General features: G+C 40.8%; 1 pseudogene across 1 annotated transcript; it reads left to right on the top strand.

Moving 5' to 3' along the window:
* The first annotated feature begins 305 nt into the window (after positions 1–305).
* On the top strand, positions 306–8899 carry LOC147321892 (palmitoyltransferase ZDHHC20-B-like; annotated as a pseudogene). The gene is made up of 13 exons (XR_015131031.1): positions 306–400; positions 1468–1494; positions 1865–1959; positions 2076–2196; positions 2287–2356; positions 2448–2480; positions 2750–2870; positions 3753–3885; positions 4094–4220; positions 5551–5640; positions 5727–5839; positions 5931–5978; positions 6124–8899. The product of XR_015131031.1 is annotated as a palmitoyltransferase ZDHHC20-B-like (transcript).
* Positions 8900–9314: the final 415 nt, after the last annotated feature.

The following is a 9314-nucleotide window of genomic DNA, read 5'->3' as shown; positions in this document are numbered from 1 at the left end:
TTTAAAATCCATAATTCTTTATACAGAGATACATTTGGACACGTAGACAGCAGGAAATATATCAATTTAGTCTACATTACTAGGGTTTGCCGTGCTACATGTTATACAACTGTGATAACCTAGCTGGGCTTGGTGCCTTTGTTGTATTTTATGTTTTATACTGAAGCACTATACTTGGTTTCCTGGTCGTATATCATCGCTCGGCTCACCTCCCTGTTTCACATTTTTTATTATCGTGACGTCACCCGTCGACACTCCCTTCTCCACAGTAGAGGGGGAAAGATGGCGCCCACACACGTACTGAGATGCTGTCAACGGGGCTTAGCATGGATACCTGTGATTTTTATCGCGCTCGTCGTCTGCTGGTCGTACTACGCTTACGTGGTGGAGCTTTGTATATGTAAGTAGAGACCTCGCCGTCGTCTGTCGCTTCTTTCAAGGCCTTTAAAAGCCGGTGCTAACCATATTTCCTGACAACACACACAAACACAGCGGCGGCTGCTGGCCAGCAGGAAGTAAATGAACTGCAGCCCAACAAAGGTGTTGGCAAACCCGTCCAAATCTAGATCCAGCTAATTTTCTGTTGGTTGCCATCGCCTGGGTTGCCATATATTCAAAAGAGGACGGTTTTAGTCAAAGAAAAACTAGCACTGTGCTGTCTTTTTTATGTTAAAGCTACCCGTCTCGTCTCTGTGGTTTTATGTGAAATTAAATGAGTGTGGATGGAGAAATAAACGGTATTTGACTGGCTGACATATAAATACCACACAACATGTCTCTTTTAGTTAAACTGGCTTAAGGCAATAGTTGCGGATTGTCTCCCCCCCCCCCCAAAAAAATACATAAATTCATGTAAGGTTATGTCTAAGTGCTGTAATTCAGCTGTGAAAAATTCAACATGTGTATTTTTATTAGTCAGCTCCTAATACTTAATCTTTGTTAACTATTTGCAAGTGGAAAAAAGGTACACTTAACAACAGCAAGGTGGACTAATTAAATTGTCTTGACATTGTGTAGGAGATTAATGGGGCAATAGAAAAGATTGCATGGCTGCTGTGCTCCTGAGGTGTGACTATGTATTTATTTATTTTTCTTCCCGCCCCATTTTTAGGCTTTATTTATTTATTATTAGATAAACCACTAGGTGAAAGTTTCTACTGGTTTTCTTTTGGTTTTTATCAGATATGTTGGCGTAAATATGGGAACTGGTTACATGCATAGGGGAAAACTTTTTTTCTTAATTAAGGGGGCAGGGGGCTGTAGTTAATTAATTTCTGATATGGATAACTGTAAAACATGCCAACCCTTTAATTAATTCGTTACTCATGTACAGTATCAGTATTTTGAAAATTTTTGTAGAAGTGAATACAGTGTGGATAAATGATATGGTTGTTTCCACCATAATGTATAAAAGTTTATCAGTATATATAATATCTGACATATATTGTCTATGTTTTCTCTTTGCAGTCACCATCCCCAGCATAGGAGAGCAGAGTAAGTGTCCCAGGACATCAAACAATGTTTGTTTAATAAATCGTAAATGGAATTTTACTGAGCTAAGAGTTTTTTATTGGCATAATCTTACTTAAGTTTCTGGAAAAGTACTCTGTAGACTTGGCTTTTTAAAGAAAAGGCTGGCACAGAAATTGTGTTTCCTCTCAAAGTGCTGAGGTTGGCCTGCTTATAGCCCAGCAGCTCCTCCTCATCCAGCATAAACTATTAGCTTTCCTCTCTAATTAATTAACAGCGTAGGTTTTTTTTTTTTGCTCTTAGGCCATGTTTTGCGTTACAGTGGCATTTCCTTATATAACCCACATATCAGTGCGTATGTCCTTGATCCTGATGCTCAGTTTCCCCCCTCCAGTTGTCTACCTGATCTTCTTCCACCTCTCATTCGTCATGTTTGTGTGGTCTTACTGGAAGACCATCTTCACCAAGCCTGCTAACCCTTCCAAAGAGGTATAACACTAATCCAATCCTCCAAAACAAAACAAGCCTGCTCTGTCTGCCTGTGTGTAATCCCCTGCTGCAGTAAATGGCAGCTTAAAAAAGGTATTTTGCTCCCTTCCCTCCAGTTTTGCCTCCCCAAGGCTGAAAAGGAACGCTATGAGAAGGAGGAGAGGCCAGAGTCCCAGCAAGAGATCCTGTGGAGAGCTGCCAGCAGCCTCCCTCTGTACACCCGCACAGGCGCTGGCGGTACGTCTGTGTCACTGAATGTAAATGAGAATGAATCTGTTCTGTTTGGAATTGAGTTATCATGATGATTGTTGTGCTAATTTATTGCAGCGATCCGCTACTGTGACCGCTGTCAAGTTATCAAGCCAGACAGATGTCATCACTGCTCAGCATGTGACATGTAAGGGAATTTTCTTCTTTCCTTAAAATTTTTCTCTTACTCTTCAGTTTTTTAAAGTTAATCTTTTGTTTTTATTATTATTTTTTGGCAGGTGTGTGCTAAAGATGGATCATCACTGTCCCTGGTATGTAAGAGCCACATCCTGTTGGTGCATTGAGTTAGTTAACCAAGAATAAAGTGCTTTCTAGACAGAAGTTCATTTTACTTTGTTCTCACGCTTTATAACTAACATACCTTAAATTACGACACGTTGCTACACCTTTTCAGAAACTGCTTGATAATGCCATTTGTTTGGTGCTACCTCACCAGTAGCCTCCACCTTTTGCAAACTTTGATAAGGTTTCTGCACTGGAAAAGAAACTGCATCCAAATGTGGTGTTTGTGTGTCTGCAGGGTGAACAACTGTGTGGGATTCTCCAACTACAAGTTTTTCATCCTCTTCCTGGCCTACTCGCTGGTGTACTGTTTGTTCATTGCAGCCACCGTCCTGCAGTATTTCATTAAATTCTGGACAGTGAGTAACGACGCACCGACACGCTATGCCCACTCGCCCCACAGCATGGAGTGAATGTGTGACACAGATGCAGAATCGGGTGGCACGTCGTAGCCAGGATGAGCATCTCTTGAGTTGGCTGTGCATGGCGCTGACCTCTCCTGTGCTCCGCTGTGCCGCTCCTCTGTTTTCTCTGTCCTCTCTCACCCTTCACCCTCTGACCGGCCCCCGCCCTACCCCTCTGTTTCCCCTTTCTTTTATCCCCAGTTCTCGCACACTGGCTCATTGTTCTCGGATCTTTTCTCTTTTTCTGCCTCCCTTTCCACTATCGGAGCCATCAGTCACACCACTCATGTGCCCGCAAACACCTCCTTTCTCTCTCTCTCGTAGCTGTTTCACTTCAATTTTCTCTCATCTCTTCCTCTTTTATCCCTTTGTTTCTTGCCAGTCCGGGCACAGTTTTATTTCAACCCACTCTCTTTCATTCACCTCCCCCGCAGCTCCCCACTTTTCCACCCAACTTGGCCTTGACTTCTATTTGCCTCCTGATTTCTAAGTGCTCCCCCCTCCCGTCTGTTCTCTCCTGGTGTTGCTAACCACCCTTGTTTCTGTTTGTACTAAAGCTTTGCCGCAGGAAATCGGCAGAAAACTGCCCAAAGGTAACACAGCCATCCTCCGATGCCTCCCCCCTCCCCCACCGTCCTCACCGTTGTTGTTTTCGTGATGTGCATGCAAGTGAAGTGGCTCACATGAGACTTTTTTAAAAGTCATTTCTCTGCCTTTTTTTTTCTTTTTGTTTATATCAGCTCTCTGTCATTGCTCTTGCATTTCCAGAAATATCTCCGATGTGAATTTGTTATTGATGGCTGCCTGACTCTCCTCTTCTCCCGTCTCTCCCCCTAGAATGAGCTGACAGACACGCCTGCCAAATTCCACGTCTTGTTTCTTTTTTTTGTGGCCGCCATGTTCTGCATCAGTATTTTGTCCCTCTTCAGCTACCACCTTTGGCTTGTAGGGAAGAACAGGTCGACAATAGGTATCGTTTTCCTTGTATTTAATATCTAGCAGTGATTTCAAATATTCTAACAGTTTGTCAAGTTGAATGTCATTTTTTTGTCATCATTATCACTGGAATAACTTTGTTGCTAGGGACGGAGTTTTGTTCCCCTCCTTTAGTGTTTGTCTAACAGTTCTCTTTCCCTTCTGTCTGCCTCTTCTCTTTTCATTTTCCTCTTACCCTGCAGAGGCATTCAGAGCACCAGTCTTTAGGACAGGCTCTGATAAAAATGGTTTCTCTCTGGGTTTCCGAAAGAATATTGCTCAGGTCTTTGGTGACCAGAAGAAGTACTGGCTGCTGCCCGTCTTCACAAGGTAAAAAAAAAAAAAAAAGAGAGAGAGAAAAACTTTCACAGAGAGAGAGACAGACATTAAAGGGAGTGTTGTGGTTTGCCGTACACAGAAAAGATTCCCGGGAGGAGACAAAACCCAAGCCTCTGAAGGTAACAAGCTAGTGGATTCCTAGCGCAGATCCCAAGCCCAGATAAATGAGTTGCATCAGAAAGGGTATCCAGTGTAAAGTGTGTGCCAAATCATGTGTACTTCCATCTGCCGTGCCGACCGCTTGAGAAATAAGGGAAATATCCAGGAGTACCTTTCAGACAGAGGAGATCTAAAGCCCCTTTTCCATTAGTACTTAATCAGATCGACTCACCACAGTGTGCCCCGATTTTCAGAGTTTTCCATTAGGTCATAGTACCAGGTACTAAAATAGTACCTGCTCAGCCGAGGTTCTAAACAAAAAGAGCAGGTACTAAAATGTGACGTTGTCAGACTGGATGCCACCGATTGGCTGGTCAATGGCGTCAAAAGATGAGTCATGAGTGTATTGTTACCAAAAACTGAAACCGACATTTTTGAAACCTGGCAAAGTTGTTGCATACTAATTAAGTCACAGGACCCTTGGCCACGTTGCTATGACAACAACCACACACATTTAGTGGTACTTGATTGTAATGGAAAAACCAGTCTGAGTCGTGGTGAGTCGATCTGAGTAGGTACTAACGGAAAAGATGCACAACAGAACCAGGAAGACCAGGATTTCTGTGTTAAATAAACAAAACCTGAAGAATCTGGTATAATTGTTTAAATACTGAAGTAAAAGCTAAAGCTGTGATGTTATTCTTTTAAATATAAGCCTAACTTTGTTGCAGCATAGACTATATGGGTTCGAAAAGTGAATCTAGAGTGTCTTAAACCTGCATTCTTTGTAATGGGCAGCAAGGGGCAGCAACTCAAGTTGCTTGTTGTTGTTTTTTTTGTTTTTTAATAGAAGTCTGTAACAAAATGTCTAAGTGTTTTCCAGATTAAATTATGGCTACACGTGCTAATTTCAAGCCATATTTAATATAAAAGAATGCTTTTTTGTATTAAATACTTTCACATTAGAGTACGAAAATAAAATAAAGCAGGCTCCACCTATCACTTGTTGCATCGGGTTTATAAAGTACAAGTGCCAGATGCTAAAGTCGAGCCTTTAAAACAGCAGTCTGCAGAACAGTTTGTAACATTATGGTGTGTCCATCTTTTATATACAGTCTGTGGCTGCAGCAGCTCCTGAGGAAGTTCAGCTTCACGGTTTTTGGGGGTTTTTCTAATCAGTTGACAGCTCTTAATCTTTAGATTCTCTGCTTGCTTACTGCAGCCAGGGAGATGGTCTGACGTTCCCCACCCGACTGGTCAACACCGACGTGGAGCAGGCCACAGTGACACTGCAGTCAGAGCCCAGTAAAAGGTGCTAAATCCCGGTGCAATAGTAGAAGCTTCTGATAGGGCTTTTATTTTGAGAAAAATGGTGCTAATGGCAGCTAATTTTTCCAGCGCTGCTGACATCACCGTGAGTCCACTCAGCGACTCTCAGAATCGCCTCCTGAGCAACGAGCAGCATGCTAATAACATCGGAGACCATCTGGCAAATGACACCCTCAAATCAGGTGAGTCCCAGCAGGGGTGTTATTATTACATAGAAAGGCTGAGCTGTTGATGTAAATTCTATCACGTATTCTGTTCTGCTTGTCTTCACAGCTGAAAGCGAAACCATTACAATCTCAATGGAGAGCGAGTCCTAACCAGGTAATTGCAGTCAGCCACCTCTCAGCGAGTCTGTAGCTCTGGCTTAATGGTCAGTCTGACTTTTCCAGATAGAACTGCTTTGTGTAAGTAATAAATATATGTATGTATATATAATTCTTTTTCTTTTTGTTCTTTCCTGCCACAGGAGAAGCACCTCAGTCATCTACTTCGATGCCTTAAGCAAAGCTAGAGTTCAGTTTCTCAGCAGTCTGCCAGCAGATGCCCATTTAAATCCATTCACAGTAACTATGGAAATGCAGTCATCATCACAGTCATGTATTCCGTGGCATTAGCATTTCCACATGCAGTGTCATGAACGCATCTCACACCTCTCTTCGTAAGACATGAGACAAGGTTGTTTGCAGTTATGCGCATAAACATACACACACATACTAACAGTATACTGTATTCATATTTCTGTTGCTTTTTTTTTTTTTTTTAACCTCTCACAATTGAAGTATTTATTGACGAGGACCGCATTAAAGTGAATCAGTGCTACTGCTGAAAGCCTCCCAGGTCCACCAAGACTTGGAGATACAAAGCTGCAGTGAGGAGAGCCTGGAACAGCTTTTTTTGGTTTGTTTTTGGTTTTTTAGAGAGGCAGTACACGATGTGGAGATGCATCGATTTACCCTTGAGTCTCATGTTGTCTCATTTTTTTAACGAGTATACGCGTAACAATGATCGACACCTCTTGAGATGGATGCTTCCCAACAAACCTGGACTATCTTACAGAAGACTCCACCACACGGTGAATCCGTGCACAAGGAAACTCTAACCAGGTTTTGGGTAGACTTTTTGGGTTGTTTTTTTTTTTTTTTTAATCCATCAGAGCACAAGATGGCGCATTTGCACTTTGTAGATTATCCATCAAAGAAAAAAGTGCTGCTTTTTTTTTTTTTTTTTTTTTTTTTAATTTAAACAAAAAAAAGTAAAAAAAAAAGGTTATGGATGTTGCTCGATCATTTGATTTTTTTTCTCCTTTTTTTTTTATATAATGTATTGTGTGTGTGTGTCCGTGTGAGAAAGAGAGAGATTGTGTGTAACAGTTGAAGTGGCAGTAAGTTTTCTTCTTTCCTACTAACAGACTAAAAGAATCAGCTTTATATGTGTTTTTTTATGGCCCACTTGTGTCAAAGGAAAAAAAACAAAACCTGCTGCTTCGACTGGACGGTTTAACTTTGGAGATGAAGCTTGCTCACTATTTGTTCTTTAAGAGGCTGATCCATGATTTTTAGCCCGCAATGTGCACAGCCTGTTTTTCTACAACTCAGTGCTTCAACCTTTACAAAGAACACCAACACTCTGCCAAATAAGGGCTGGCCTGTCAGGAGCTCTGACCTCCGAACCTGAAGTGTTTACAGCATATTAGCTTTATCCTAACCTCACTGGTCAATCTCATCATAACCAAATTGAATTCAACAGTAGTCGTGGCGCAATATTTTGTACATTTGTCGCTCCGACCTGCTGAGGGTCATGATGTCCGTGCAATACCAGTGCTGGCCAGCAGGTGGAGACAAGAGTCCTGTTTGTCCACTCATTCAGCTAAATGTCTTTTCTTTTGTGTGTGCGTGTGTCTTTGTCTTTTTGATATCACTACATCACTTCCTCGGGGCTCACTTCACTTTCAGGTTAAATCGCTTTCTTAATATCCTTTAATATGCATTAAATTCCTGTAATAACTCATCTGGATTTAATTTGAAAGTGAATTGAACCCCTCTGATAGAGCTACAGCCTCTGCTCACCTTGTTGCTGTAGACGTGTGGATGTCTGTATTTTGGAATTGGCTCATTGTTGTGATCTTGAGCGTGAGCTTGTTTAATTCCTGTGCCGTGTCAGTGTGTAACATCTGGGAATTTACTCACGGGGTCTGCGGAAATCTGTAAGGAAAGTGTATTTAATACCCAGAAGACAGTGTTGCTCACATTTGTCAGCATGACCAAATAACAATTGTTCAGGAGTGAGTTCCTTTTCCAAGAAATGTTATTGTTTAAGTGCAGCATTGTAAGGCGATGCAGCAAATTCCTGATGTCTGCCATTCCTCACACCTCTGATCACATCCCGGAGTGTTGCTGGAAAAGCCTCCTGCTGAATATATCCAACCAGACACTGGTGGTGTACAAGTTTACAGCTGTTTCTATCATGTACAGCGTGTTAGTGTTATCGTAACATGTGCTGAATGTATCACAGACGGGACAGTAAAGGTATGAGTGTTTTAAAAAAAACAACAAAACAGCCTGATCTTTAAACTTCTTGTTTACTTCTTGAATCCTCCAATCATCTTTGACCTTTTGAGCCCAAGTATATTTATAATAACTTTTTGCAGAGCAGTTATTGGAGAATATTCACTATTGTATAATGACACTGTGGTTGAATCAAAACAAACAAAAAAAGGTAGCAGGTTAAATTAATTTCTAAGATCATGATCCAAGCCAAGGTTATGTTCTGATTATATGTAGATCTTTTCTAAAAATTGCACTCAAAAATTTCAAGAAATTAAACTTTAGAAATAAGAAGACATTTTTGTATCGTGTATAAGGAGCTCTGCTAATTCCACTTATCATTTACAGCCACTGATTCTAAAAGTGTGGACTTGTCCTATTGTTTTAAAAATGCCTGTATTCTCTCTGGGCTGTTTGTCCTTGAGACTAAAGTGCGCCTGTGTGTGTGTTTTGTAATGCTTAAGTGAGTGTTCTTTTGTAATATTGTGGTCTCGGACAGAAGCTTCTGTGCAGCGATGAGATGATACCTGATTAATGCTCAAAAGCATGGCGCCTAACTTCTGTAAAGATGTTTTACCATGATAACGGGGTTTATGGTGTTATAAAAGTCACTGTTTTTGTTTGTTTTTTAACTATAGCTAGCTGTGTCATTTCAACTCTATAAATAAAGCCATAAAAACTCCTTTGACAATGAAAGAAGGATCTGAAAACCTCAGTCTAATATCAGCTTTTCTTTTCTTTTTTGTTTTTAGACTGACAACACGTTACATCTGTGTTCATGGTGCAGTGCAGATGTAGCCATCATAACTTGCTTTTTGCTACATTCTGGATTCTTTTTTGTTACAATGTCCTATTTTACAATGTATGTATATATATATATATATTGATAATGTAAGAAAACAGAAGACAGCATATATTTTTCTTGTCTGATTAATTTTACTGTTCCTATTTTGTGAATGAAGTACATGCCTCTACACAATTAACGTGAAAATAACAATAAATGTTTTTCTAAAAAGCTCAAAGCATTATACTTTTTTTTTTCTGAGAACTTAAAGCACTTTTTACTACGTGGTTCATTCACCCAGTCATGCCCACATCACTGCAATCTAACACT

The sequence above is a fragment of the Aulonocara sp. 'chitande type north' Nkhata Bay genome, linkage group LG9 (genome assembly GCF_057382095.1).
Source record: "Aulonocara sp. 'chitande type north' Nkhata Bay isolate Kocher_YH1m ecotype deep benthic linkage group LG9, A_spYH_male_GT1.1, whole genome shotgun sequence".
Lineage (NCBI taxonomy): Eukaryota > Metazoa > Chordata > Actinopteri > Cichliformes > Cichlidae > Aulonocara > Aulonocara sp. 'chitande type north' Nkhata Bay.
This window is presented reverse-complemented; position numbering and strand designations above follow the sequence as displayed.